The sequence below is a fragment of the Atractosteus spatula genome, chromosome 3, assembly GCF_055471065.1.
Source record: "Atractosteus spatula isolate fAtrSpa1 chromosome 3, fAtrSpa1.hap1, whole genome shotgun sequence".
NCBI lineage: Eukaryota > Metazoa > Chordata > Actinopteri > Semionotiformes > Lepisosteidae > Atractosteus > Atractosteus spatula.
Genome location: NC_142708.1, coordinates 47,624,183 through 47,637,617, shown reverse-complemented (window position 1 = coordinate 47,637,617; position 13,435 = coordinate 47,624,183). Strand labels below are relative to the sequence as shown.

Sequence of the window (13,435 nt, the reverse complement as noted above, 5' to 3'; positions counted from 1 at the left end):
AGAGTGTTCCAAGTAGAAAATAATGTGAGGGATCAGCTACAGCAGTGTGGTATGAAGGTCACCATACACATGACATCTTTGCCATTGATTTACTGGCAGTTGTTTCTTGCCTGCAACCTTAAACCATACATGTACATGCTATGAACGATGATGGCAGATAAGTAAGATGAATTACCATTTCACAGTGATCAATTCCATTTCTAATCCTTTGCAGTGTTAAATGCTTATGATTATACTTGTAAATTAAAACTGTTTTAGATGCATTTTTATTTTAAAAGTTTAAACTTTTGGACCATATTTTTCTGTTTATTTATAGTGCAAGATGTTCAGCTATGTAAAGTGTAGTGGTGTGTATCATTAAAAAAATACTGATTTTATATTCAATTACTGTACATCAAGGTTTATTTCTCTATCAACTCTAAATATAAAAGCACAGAATACACAAAATAATAATTTTTCAACTAATGGCTATAGTTACTAATGTAAAGGCAGGATATGAATTTATACAGCATTTTGAATATGCAAACCTGATAACTAATTCTGCATAAGAATAAATGTAAATAGGGCTGAATGCATTCCAGGTTCCTCTCTGGGTCAGAAGGTTGAACTCACAATAATTACAAACATTTATTCATGTGACATATGGAGTTTTTAAACAGAAGTTAAGAAGAACGTGAGATCCTAATCTTGCCCTCTTCTGCTCCTCTAAGTATAAATATCTCCGCTCCTGAACTTCCCTGAGCACCACTCTTTCCTTGTGGATTGTTTTTCATTCACCATCTTGGTTCTCCTTATGGTTGTCATTTGGATCCCAGTGAGTTCTTCTGCAAACTTGATTGCGTCCCTTAATCTCTCTAACACCCATCATCCGTAGTTCAGTCCTATCCCCTGCTGGCCCCCTCCATCTTGCAGTTTCCAAAGCAGCTGGCACTATTGCTCTATTCCCTAGAGATATCCAGCCTTCCAACCCCAGCTGGGCATGCCAACCTGACCATTGTTCTCCTTCCGACCTTTGATGCTTTGTTCACCTTCCAGCCATCAAGGTGCAGGTGTCAAACTTGTGTCTCTGTTCTGCTCTGATCCGAGTCCTCTCTTTTTCTCCCACTCACATTGTTCTGATCTATCTCTTTCCATGTTATATCTGTCGCCTACATCTTGGCCATTTTCCTCAAAATTCATACATGCATTGGGGAAAACACTGCACAGCCTTGCATCTGTGTCTACTCCCCATTCCCACCTTCTCCTCTATCACTTATCTCTTCTCTCCTCCCCCATCTGCAACCCACTCTTAATGTGATCTTTCCCTTCTGTCTTCTTTTGTTTTTTTTTCTATTTTGGATATCAAACCAATGACGCTCTCGGCTCCAGCAATACTTTGATTGTCTTCCCCTTTCCTACTCATCTTCCCCATAGAAGCCCCCTCAGTCTCTGATACTCACTCCGACCCCTCTGTAGGTGGGATCACAAAGTATCACTTTGCATTGGGTCAAGGTTTCTCATTCAAAGCCTTCACCATCTCTGACGTTTGTACCACAGACACAACCCAACTTCTTCTACTGTTTCCCTTGAATTTGTGTATCTAATGGCAGCTCGACATCCATCACTTTAAATCCCTTAGATCATTGTTTTCACTGGTCCCTTACTATTTTAGAATTCTGCCTAGATTTTTATTCATACAGGGCTATTTTATGCTATCCATGCCCAGAAAAAAAGGGAACTAGATGGCTGTATCTCCATTATTTAGGATCTTGCTGTTCACTTCAGCGATTCGGCATTTTATGAAAACCTCAATATCACCTGTCTGCAATAATGGAATAATTAAGTCTACTGGACAGTGCTTGATACCTCTACTGTTGCCTGTTCACCGCGTTAATTACTGTCTCTTGCCTCATGTGTGACTCTCACACACATTCCATGCTACAGTGATCTCTGAACATCTTGCTCCACTGCTTACAACTTCTTCCACTTTTCTTGTCTGTCCCCCACTTCTCTTATCACTCTTCCCCTCATATACCCAGGGCTACTCTATTATCCTTGCCAGATGGAAAATAATCTGCAATAATTTTAATTTCACCAGCTGCAAAAACACCCACTGCTACTTTGGTCAAAACCAAACACAACAGGAGTAGAGAGAATGCTGAGGCTAAAGTAAGCTTAAAGACTGAGCAGTGACTGAGAAGGAAAGGCAGTTTAAATAGTGATGATTGTCAACAAGTATGTATCATAACCACTAATGCGGCACGGTAGTGAGTAGTCACAAACAACTACTGATGCAAAAGAAACATCTTCAGCACCCTAATCCCTCCTTCTTTCATTTTCTTTTAGACAGCCTCTCTTTCATATTTTCTTTCAGATTCTCTTTCAGATTTTCTCTGGGGCCTCCATCTCTCTCTCCTCCTCTTCAACCGGTTGCAGAAACCTGCAAACGGCAGTCCCCAACCCTGACTAATTGGGCTATTTCTTGCTCAAGGAACTTAGAGATTCATAATTGGTCCCATCTCTGTTACCACCTTCACTCAGAACAGAATTATCTCCCTCAGTATAGCCATCTGGATGTATTCAGGCAAAAAGCATCACTGCTTATCACTGATCTATCAGCTCAGCATAATTCCCCCTTTCTAGCATCACCAGCCAAATCCCCAGTTCAGATTTCTAACTGTAGTACACAGTTATCAATAAAAGTTCCTGGCAGAAATACTTGGCTTGCAAAAGGTGACATTTCTGGCACTGTGCAGATTATGCATATTGAGTCAAATTTCTGACACCCCTTTGGAATGTGCTGGTGAAGCAATAATACTTTGCCATATTGTAATGAATCATCATCTCTCAGGTAAAGTGGGATGATTCTAAGGCAGGACTACAGAATCTATTCCTAGGCTGGTGCACAGTGAGCTGAGGCAAAGGTGGAGATAAATGGGGAATTGGAGAAGGAGATCACATAACAGAATCCAAAGGAGTTTCCAAAACAAAGAGTCAGACAAGGTGGGGTTTGTATTCAAGTAATTACAATGCGAACAAGACAGGGAGGGTCCGGGAGCTCTGTTGGGATACAAAGCAAGGGGTCAGTACACAGCGATCTAGACAAGGCACAAGCAAAGCAAGGCAAAAGCAAAGCGAAAAAGAGCAGAGCAATGCAAACAGAGACTCTAGGAGGGAAAAACCAATGACAGAAAGGTAAGCAGGGGTCCAGTCAGGACTACTGTGGTTAACTAAATATTTTCCCATTAATTAGTGTCAAGGGTATCGATAACCACCCATACCGCGTACAGACAGCCCCAGTGGATGTATCAGACTGTGTGGAGATGCGAGGTTCCGAGCCAATATTTGCACAGGTATTACAGTACTCCCCTCAATGACATCAACAATGACATCTGAGACCCAGACATGGTTTTCTTGGGTACCTGGAGTGGAATGAGTGTGCCAGACAGAGGGTATCTAGCTCTCTGACAGGAATCCAGGACCGTTCCACAGGTCTATGACCCCTGACCCCTGACAGTGCACCAGATACTGTAGGCTACCCTGGACCCATGGGGAGTCAAGAATTTGCTAGTGCCTGGGTTCTTGAGTTCCCTCTACCAGCGAGGAAGAGGCCAGGACTGGCTCCAGCATTAAACACTGGTGAAAGTGTGCTTTAGCAGGGAAATGTGGAAGGCCATAGATATGTGTTGTCTGAGCAAGTGGGGCAGAGCGAGGCAGTAGGTTAAAGTGTTAATGCTCTCTGTGTCTTCAAATGGGCTGCTAAAGTAAGGGGCTAATTTCCAAGAAGGAATCTGCAGTCAGAAATGTTTAGTAGATAACCACACTTGATGACATGGTTTCACCGGTGGAACAGCATGCTGGCAGTGGTTGGCTGAGCGCTGCTGTCTCTGTGAAAACTTGAACATACTTTTCTGGACACCCTGCCAAACCTTTTCAAGGTCCTATGTATTCCTGTCAGCAGCAGATGTGTCTAAAGTGTCCTGGAACAGCCTGAGGAGTGGAGGCATATAGCTGTAGATGTACTGGATTAACAAAATGTTAAATTCTGTAAAATGATTTTGTTTACTGTACAGGACATTTCACAGCATGTGATAGCAAGCAGAAAAAATGTTCTTTAATTGCATTTAGTTTATGTATGTGGCTGCATTTAGATCATCTAGAAAATATTATCGTAGCACCAACATCATACAACAGGTTCCGTCTTATTTCTTCAGAAGAATGAGTGTGGAGTGAAAGCACTGTGACAGACCTAATGCGCAGCCCTGTTACTTGTTAGCACTTAGACTTACTCTTACACTGTGGTAGTTTTTCAAATGAAATATTATGGAGTTTAAAGGGATAATTATTTATAATATTATACCGGTGAGTTAAAGAATGTATACTGTATATTACTTGTCCTGTCTGGTGGCAATATTTTTAAGTAATTTATGTGGTGATTCCCCTAAAGTAATAGCACATTCGGTATTGGCTGTATCGGGCAGGAGCCTCTATTGAATAAATTTAGAATAATTTTGCTTTGAAATTTTAAAAAAAGGTTGCTTTGAAAAATAACTTTATAAATAATGTATATTAAAGTACAGAATTATTATTAATAATTTCTTATCAATTTTACAAAGTAGTGCAATCCTGCAGCAAAATATTTTTAAAGAAGCAAACACACCTTTCTCACTGCTTCAGAAGCTCGCGTTTTAGTTGGAGCTTTTCCCTCTTTTATTGTAGCCTCTCCATTTAAAGAGCTATTAGCTTTTGACTACAGGCACTGGCATTCACCTTTGCTTGTGGTTCAGGAGGTGGTCTGTGACTGGGGCCTGTCTGAGGCAGCCCAGGGGTTGAATTCGCTGGAGCAGGGGAATGGATCCATTTCCATATTCTTAGCCTCTATTCTGTGGGGTTCTACTTGTTGTCAGAATGTGTTCTCATAAACTGAGATAACATATCCAGAGTTCGAACTATTAATAAAGGACTTCTAAATCTCTACCCATACTATGAACTATGAGTGAGTTGCCTCTTCTGGGTTTCTTTATGCAATCAATTAAAAATTTGTGCTGCTCATATTCCCATGTGCTCATACACATTCAATCTCCTGTTTTCAATTAAAAAAATTCAGAACTTTAGCTTCAGAATCAGACGAAGTATCAACGCCAGTTGCACCTTATTAGGAAGCAATGTTTTCATAAATCATTCTCAGTATCCCCTTATCACTTTATTTTAGGGTACTATTCCCCAGAGCACTGCATCCCATGCTATTTGTATTAGTCAACATGGAAAAGTTTTGACTAATACTAGGGTTTCAGCAGATCTTTATGAGTCTCTTTCTCATGTTCGACCAATATTCTAATCCTGGTGTAATGCTGGTGTAATGAATTGCCTACACCAATCCACTTTCATTAAATTTACAGGGGCGTGTTCATTATTTCTTTTTTTTTTCCTGTCAGAACATTTTCATGCCTAAACTTCACAAACTTAACCAACTTACAGTTGTGAAGACCTTGTTATTTTGTTTTATATTTATATATAGCCATTTATCATCAATGTATTTCTCCTATTGCCATCAGTGGACACCATTTCTTTCATCTTAAAACTGTTATGTACAATGAAATATTGATATTGGTGTTTATTGGTTAGTTTCTAAGACTACTGTGGTCTGATTATCTTTCTTACAGTTAATAGACAGTTCTTCTTACATGAGCTAATTTTCAATAAATCGGTGAATCAATTCAAGATTTTTACATGTATCATTTCAGACAGTCACAGGAGTTGTATAAGTCTATAGGGTCTAATATTTTTAAGTCTTATTAATTTTGTCTGTTTAGGAAAACATGCAGCTTGACCAGTTGATTATATGGAACATACTATAGTCTGAAATAAATTAGAAATTTGTATTTCAAGAACAATAGCATATATTTATATATTCTTAAATTATATTTTAATTTTATCATTAATTTAAGTATAGAACTGTACCTCTTAAAGGGATGCAGATGTTTTACTATTACGCATATTGTCACTTAACTGTTTTGAAAACTTTCACTGTTTTAAAGCGCGCATATGGAGATAATTACACTTGGAAGTTCTGTATTTGAAATTCAAATATCACAAAATTGCATTGTGTAGAAAATGGGAAGCACGGCTAATGTCAAAGTTGTCATCTCATTCTGAAATACTTTGTATTCCCATACAAATGCAGGCAGTATTATTAAGCTTAACGGTATCATTAAATACATTACTGTATTATTATTGTCTGGTGTAAAACAAATGTATTTCAAAATTGTTCCAAAAACATTTTAAATCCCTTTCTTGTTAAATATTTTTTTCTTTAAATAAGATTGTTTAATGGGTGGCTAATTACACTATAAGCAAAGACAAAGTTACAAATGTTTCGAAAAGCAAAAAATTGCTATTTTGTCATTAAATCTGTAATTGATTATTTCCAGGGCCTGTCTACAGTGTCTGATTGAACATAAACCATTGTTAAAAACCAGTGTATTTACTGATTTACTAGTGCCAACTGTTTTTTTTGGCAAAATATTATACCCAGATGTACTGTTTTCATAGAACAAAAATGAATGCATGGAGGCAATTTGCAGTTGTGAGGTATCTTTCTTATTCCAGTGTTTTACAAATTTGTAAACCAGAGATAGTTATGTGTTAAGGAGAAAGAAATACACTAAACCTATGGTGTGAAGGAGGAAAGGTACAAAATGTTTCCACCTCTATTACTTCTTTAGCTTTTTTCCTATCAGGATACTTGTGACAAGTCAATTTAAATGCTGCAGATTTTGTAAGAATAATGTCTTTGATGAAGTTTGATATTTATTTTTAAAAATAGGTTTTCTGCAAGTATAATACATACATATGTGTGTGTTGTACAAAAATGTTGCAAGGCTATTCGGTGATTTTTGTTTTCCACCAGCTAATATTTATAAAAACATATTTAAATATTTTTTATAAAAATATTTAATGTTTAGTATCTTCTCTCTGAATTACGCACATCCTTAGAATAATCCTTCAAATGTAACAGTGAAAACAGTTTTGTCCTACAGATGAGTTAATTTTTCATCCATAATTGCAATTTTTTTAAATGTTGTTTTTTATTAAACTGAGCTGTTTATAATTTAGTGTATCAGTGCAAAGGTATTAGTTGTTAATGAGTGTTACATTTGTGGCACCAGTGAAATTAACAACTGGAGTATAGGATGAATAGTATGGACTAGTATGCCTATTGAAATGCAGCTAAACTGTACTGAAAGTCACAAGAAAACTGTAGAAAATATAAACCAAAAGGGTAGAGAACAACTTGTGATGTGCTGTCAGCACTGGATGGATCCACTTTTCTGGTCAGAAATTCACAGGACTGGGTATTAAAGGAAATAAGGCAATATTAAAGGAAAATAAATTTTCGCTTTGGAATTTAGATTACTTTACAGAGATGAATAATTTGAATCACTGATAAATGTGAGCTTATTGAGACCCAGAAAGATATTGATAATTCTGAAAAATACAAGCTTCAGAAATACATGAAGTGGTAATGATGTCAGCTCCTCAGGTGTTTATGACATTTTAAACAATCATTTCCTTTCCGTATTGAAGAGGTTGTTGGCGGGGATGAGGACAGAGAAGAAATAGTAGCCAACGTGGCCAGTTCCCTGCAGATCTTAATGTACACCAAACAAAATAGCCAAACAAATGAAAAGATTGTGAGGGACAAGCAACACCAGGTGTTATCATCTTATCTAAATGGCTCTTCTGAAACAGCAAGGTTATATAACTGATTGTATTAATAATTGCATAATAAAAGTTACAAACAATTTCTTAATGGAATTTACATCACACAACAATCATTGTGTTTAACTGTAATGGGATTATTCTGGTCATCGATCATCTGAGTAGAGGAGTTTATAGCCATATATACATGTACATTGGAATGCTTATTTGCACTTATCTCTTGGGACATACACAGTACAACAGATGACACAGTAAAACAGCCAACACCACACAAAGCAGACAGTACGTTACAACATAATATATAATACAACCAGAACTATAAATATGTCATAGTGAAAGAAATAAAAAAACATGGTAGACCATGCAAAAAGTGCTTAGGGCAGACGTGCATTGAGTCTGAGGCATTGCAGTTACTGTTAAGGATACATACTATAGTAGGATAGAAGCTGTAATTCAGTGTAGTGGTCCTTAGCGTGGTGCCACTTGCCAGAGCGCAGGGGGAGAACAGTTTGTGGCAGGGCTGGTTGGGATCCTGAATGGTGGATTGAGCTTTATTGTGACAGTGGATGGTGTAAATCTCACCAAATTATAGTAAATCACATCCCATAATCCTCTGTACTGTTGCCACAGCTCTTTGTAGTATTGCTGTACCACACACTGATACCACTAGTGAGGACACTTTCCATGGTGCTGCGGTAAAAGTTCATGACTAGCTGCTTCCCCAACCTGCATTTCTTTAAGCACCGCAGAAAGTGGAGGCACTGTTGTGCCTTTTTTCAGTCTGGCTACAGTGATGTGAGTCTGACGCATGGGTACAGTATGCTCTTGTATATACTGTAGAATGCAACCACTGCAATTAAAACTTGTATTAGTTATTATTATAAACTGAGTAGCATAGTTGCCATTCCTCAAAATGTACACATGTATGTAGAATCGTATGACTTAAGGATTCATAATACATCTCTTAGAAATAAATAAAACATTAAAGATGATTTTCTTTGATAACAGGTTCTCTTATGGTTCCTTAACGTACAGTATATATAAGAGTGTATAAAACAAAGGTAATGTCCTTACTGGATGAATGGAATACTGATATAACTATTGAAAGCTTTTATTTAAAGGACTATTCCAAGAAGTTAGATATACTGTTAATGAGTAAATATTGTTAAATTATTGAAATATTGAGAAGCAATGTCCTGACATGTTTTTTCTTAGCATTCCACAAAATAAATTAAAATTTGGGAAAAATATAACAACTTTACAAATGTTAAAAGTTAGTATTAATATTAATATTATTGGGCTACAGGCAATGCTGGAGCAATTATTTATGTTTGGCTAATTTTACAGCCTTTCTAGGGTCCAAAGCTAAGAGCTGACTTTGTGCTGCGTGTTGCTTGCGTGCTAGGGCTCATCATGTTTCATCCTCTCTCGCAAATATCCTACTTTACATTAGTTCAAGTAGTTAGCTGCGTCAGCATGCATAGGCTGCAAAGGAACAGGTAACATCTATGCCATGCTGAAATGAAAAGAAAGAAAACAACGTTTCGGCTGAGAAGAAGACTTCACAGCTGAAACGTTGTTTCCTTTTTTTTCTTTTCAGCATGGAATAAACTCGTTACCTGTTCCTTTGCCTCCTACTTTACATTGTCTAGTTCTCATGACATATAGTCAGGCTTTAGATTTCCAAACGTGTCATATACAGTTTTTGGTTGGAAAAAAAATTCTGTCATTTTACCTTCATGTGAAAAAGTCAACAGTGTGTTTAATATGGAGATTTTACAGTACCATCTTAACAGATTCTTCTTTAATCAATTGGGGGTATTCTATAATATACAATGCGTGCACTACTGTTTTGGTGCCACATGCCGACAGCAGCTAGATGACTTATGTCAGCAAAAAGCTGATTTATGGAGGTGATTTTTGGACTCTCACCAATAAGTTTATTTTTTTAATCACATTGCCAACTGAAAGCCATACAAAAGATTTACCACACACAGTTTAACAAAAGCTAATGTACATAATATTTCTGGTCTTTTTCTTTTCATTTTCTTACAGTTATAGCTCAGTAGTACCAACCAAGTACAGTATATACAGTGGTGTGAAAAAGTGTTTGCCCCCTTCCTGATTTCTTATTTTTTTGCATGTTTGTCACACTGAAATGTTTCAGATCATCAAACAAATTGAAATATTAGACAAAGATAACACAAGTAAACACAAAATGCAGTTTTTAAATGAAGGTTTTTATTATTAAGGGAAAAAAAAATCCAAACCTACATGGCCCTGTGTGAAAAAGTGATTGCCCCCCCTGTTAAAACATAAATCAACTGTGGTTTATCACATCTTTGGAAAGCTGAGTTCAATTTCTCTAGCCACACCCAGGCCTGATTACTGCCACACCTGTTCTCAATCGAGAAATCACTTAAATAGGACCTGCCTGACAAAGTGGAGTAGACCAAAAGATCCTCAAAAGCTAGACATCATGCTGCGATCCAAAGAAATTCAGGAACAAATGAGAAACAGAGTAATTGAGATTTATCAGTCTGGAAAAGGTTATAAAGCCATTTCTAAAGCTTTGGGACTCCAGCGAACCACAGTGAGAGCCATTATCCACAAATGGCGAAAACATGGAACAGTGGTGAACCTTCCCAGGAGTGGCCGGCCGACCAAAATTACCCCAAGAGCGCAGCGACAACTCATCCAAGAGGTCACAAAAAACCCCACAACAACATCCAAAGAACTGCAGGCTTCACTTGCCTCAGTTAAGGTCAGTGTTCATGACTCCACCATAAGAAAGAGACTGGGCAAAAATGGCCTGCATGGCAGAGTTCCAAGACGAAAACCACTGCTGAGCAAAAAGAACATAAAGGCTCGTCTCAATTTTGCCAGAAAACATCTTGATGATCCCCAAGACTTTTGGGAAAATACTCTGTGGACTGACGAGACAAGTTGAACTTTTTGGAAGGTGTGTGTCCCATTACATCTGGCGTAAAAGTAACACAGCATTTCAGAAAAGGAACATCATACCAACAGTAAAATATGGTGGTGGTAGTGTGATGGTCTGGGGCTGTTTTGCTGCTTCAGGACCTGGAAGACTTGCCGTGGTAAATGGAACCATGAATTCTGCTGTCTACCAAAAAATCCTGAAGGAGAATGTCCGGCCATCTGTTCGTGACCTCAAGCTGAAGCGCACTTGGGTTCTGCAGCAGGACAATGATCCAAAACACACCAGCAAGTCCACCTCTGAATGGCTTAAGAAAAACAAAATGAAGACTTTGGAGTGGCCTAGTCAAAGTCCTGACCTGAATCAGATTGAGATGTTGTGGCATAACCTTAAAAAAGCGGTTAAGGCTCGAAAACCCTCCAATGTGGCTGAATTACAATAATTCTGCAAAGATGAGTGGGCCAAAATTCCTCCACAGTTCTGTAAAAGACTCATTGCCAGTTATCGCAAACGCTTGATTGTAGTTGTTGCTGCTAAGGGTGGCCCAACCAGTTATTAGGTTTAGGGGGCAATCACTTTTTCACACAGGGCCATGTAGGTTTGGATTTTTTTTTTTCCTTAATAATAAAAACCTTCATTTAAAAACTGCATTTTGTGTTTCCTTGTGTTATCTTTGTCTAATATTTCAATTTGTTTGATGATCTGAAACATTTCAGTGTGACAAACATGCAAAAAAATAAGAAATCAGGAAGGGGGCAAACACTTTTTCACACCACTGTAGGTTATAGCAAGGTTTCATGAATCAGTCAGATAAATCTACAAAATACTAGTGACATGGTCTTTAAACAATTTTCTAATTATCAGATATATACTGGGAAAACCATGCTCTAAATTGTCAGATCTAACATCAAGGGGAAAAAATAACTTAGGAAATATTTTGGTACATGGAAAACTGTTTCATTATATTCTTTGATTTAGTAATGGGTACAGTACAAAAGAGCAGAATTTTAGTCGAACGTCATTCAGTGCTAGTGTGCTGTACACATACAAATTCTAGAAAAAATAATATTAACATTTAACTATTCTTTGGAGGTCTACATTCATCTGAAAAATATAGTATTTATATGCATTCAATCACTCAGTTACAGATGCAGCCATTCAGAATGAGTGTGGGATACTGCAGTAGTTTGCGGTTTAGCAGCGAGGGTTCGGGAGTCTGCAGCATTTTAGATATTTTCAGTAATGTGGCTATAGTTCTTTGTAAACATGCCAGGTGGAGCTGTAAAAGCTTAACAGGAAGTGTGGAGCAGTTGGGCTGTTACCAGAAAACGCCTGGTTTAGAATCCTGGCTTATGCTGAGGGACAGTTTTTCTAATTGTAGAATTTAAGCTGTACACTGTTTAGACTTTTATTAATTTTAAACTGTTATTATGCTGTAGCTTGTGAATGTAATGTGCCTTTTTCAGCTTTACATTCACATAGAGAAACTCCAAAGGTAAATTTTGGTATCAGAAACAAAAACAGTACTGTAATGTAATACTGTACATACAGTAATCTAATGTACGCACAGTAGATGGTAGTGATAGCTAAATATGAAAACATACCCAACAGTATTCTACCCTCTTCATAAACAGTTTATGCACCAAAGTCTTTAACTTAGTAACTTACAGTGGGTTACATTGAAGGTGTAACCTGTCTGTCTTCACTGTTGTGGTGCGGACATATGGATAAGCTGCTCTCCGGTTACTGGCAATTGTAAAAATAACCTTTCTTCCCTCCTTTGTTTAACTTAAAGAATTCCACAAAGAAATCCTTAATCACAAAACCATCACTTAATTTATTCAGATACACAAAATCACGCCAGAGCCAGTCACTCTCTATGTTTTTTAATGTTCTAATGTAATGTCTAGATGCCAATGTTCTTGTTATGTGAAGAAGAATAAGCTCTTGCTTATTAAACTCAGAGATTCTGACTCTATATTCCCCTCTTTTAGCTGAAACGGATAAAGAAATCATGCAGTTTTATTAACAGACACTCTGACTCGAACCTGTGTTGTACAGTGATATAGATGTGGGTAATGTCATCCCCATTAAACAATGTGTTTATCATGCAAATCCTGCTAAAGTAGAAGCATTGCAGAAGCTGCTAAATTGTACACTATTTACTGGAGTGCAGTTTAGTTCAAAGAAGGAAGTCCGTGAAGTCTCCCTGTTTATTGGTACCAAACATTGATGAGATGTCACGGTTCTGTACAGATTACAGAAAAGTGAACGCTGAAACTCCACAGGACGTTGTATGTACTTTTTAACCATAATCAAGGACCGATGCGCTGTTCCCTTTTGTAACAGGGTTACTCCCTGGAAATTAGACACAAGAAGGGTATTATTGGACAATGTTGTGTGGCTGTGGCGGAATTTCTCTGTAAACTGAAGTTATAGAGGAGACACGTGGTGTATCGTTCTTTTTACAACTGTAAGAACGGTCCTATGTTAATGCAATATGTAAGATATTATTAATAACCTTTTAAATCTGAAGCTGATAACTCTACTTCACACCTGCATGTCAAGATCACCGTTTTGAAATAAAAAAAATTAAATCCTTTCTTTGGATGAGAACATCATGATTGTTACGCAAGGAAGTGAAACATGACAATTTGTTACAATTACCATAAGAAGAAAAAAATGTTTTTTTCATTTATTAGTTGCACCTTTTGCAATGGTTGGATAGTTAATCCTTCCCAATTATTTTGTCACTCTGTCTGTGGGGGGATGGAGGGGCTCTCCTTGACATCC

The 13,435-nt window shown here is 37.5% G+C and overlaps 1 protein-coding gene across 1 annotated transcript in view; it reads left to right on the top strand.

Annotated features, from left to right (window-relative positions):
* spag8 (sperm associated antigen 8) overlaps window positions 1–13,435 on the top strand; it is a 38,459-nt gene that overhangs the window by 12,253 nt on the left and 12,771 nt on the right. The gene's annotated exons all lie outside the window — the stretch shown is intronic.